The sequence below is a fragment of the Triticum urartu genome, chromosome 3 (assembly GCF_003073215.2).
Source record: "Triticum urartu cultivar G1812 chromosome 3, Tu2.1, whole genome shotgun sequence".
In the NCBI taxonomy this organism is placed as follows: domain Eukaryota; kingdom Viridiplantae; phylum Streptophyta; class Magnoliopsida; order Poales; family Poaceae; genus Triticum; species Triticum urartu.
The window spans coordinates 694603713-694604792 of NC_053024.1; positions in this window are offsets into that span (position 1 = coordinate 694603713).

Here is a 1080-nt window from a genome sequence, read left to right on the forward strand (position 1 = left end):
CTTGGCTAGTTCCTCTCCCATGGCATGTCTCTTAGTTTCGGAGAAACACCGAAGAGCTTGCTTGACCAGCTTGAATCCCTTTAGGATATTGAGGCTATGCTCGGCCAGCCTGCGTGGGATTCCTGGCATGTCTGAGGGGTGCCAAGCGAATATGTCCCAGTTCTCGCGCAGGAACTCTCGTAGTGCGGCGTCCACAGTGGGGTTTAACTGTGCCTCGATGGAGGCTGTTTTTGTAGGGTCCGTTGGGTGGACATGGAATTTGACTATTTCATCCGCTGGTTTAAAAGAGGTGGACTTGGATCTCTTGTCGAGTATCACGTCGTCCGTGTCCACTGTGGAGCGTAGCGTGGTTAATTCCTCGGCCGAGAGGGCTTCGGATAATGCCTCGAGGGCCAATGCGACTGTTTTGTTTTCGGTGCGGAGTGCTGTATCCGGATCGCTGGCGAGAGTGATGATTCCATTGGGCCCGGGCATTTTGAGCTTCATGTACCCGTAATGGGGTACGGCTTGGAAGATTGTGAACGCCCCCCGTCCTAAAAGAGCGTGATAACCACTGCTGAACGGGGCCACTTGGAATGTAATTTCTTTGGACCTGTAATTATCCGACGTGCCGAATACCACATCTAGTGTGATTTTCCCAGCACAGCGTGCTTCCCGACTGGGGATGATTCCTCTAAAGGTTGTGTTACTTTGCTTAATGCGGTTCCAGTCTATTTCCATCTTTTGAAGAGTTTCCACATAGATGAGGTTTAATCCGCTGCCGCCGTCCATGAGTACTTTGGTGAGTCGAAAGCCGTCCACGATTGGACTGAGGACCAGTGCGGCTGGTGCTCGGGCTGTTCGGAATTTAGGTTCGTCACTCGCATTGAAGGTAATAGCCGTGTCACTCCATGGATTTATTGCTGCTATGTTGCAGATTTCGGCCATGCTGCGGAGTGTTCGCTTGCGCCTATTATTTGACGCAAATGTCTCAAAGACTGTTAACACCGTATTGTTGTCCACGGGATGGTGCTCTATGGTATTTGGGAGAAGAAGATCCTCACCACTTTTGGCCACCTGCCGGAGTATCCAACATGCTCT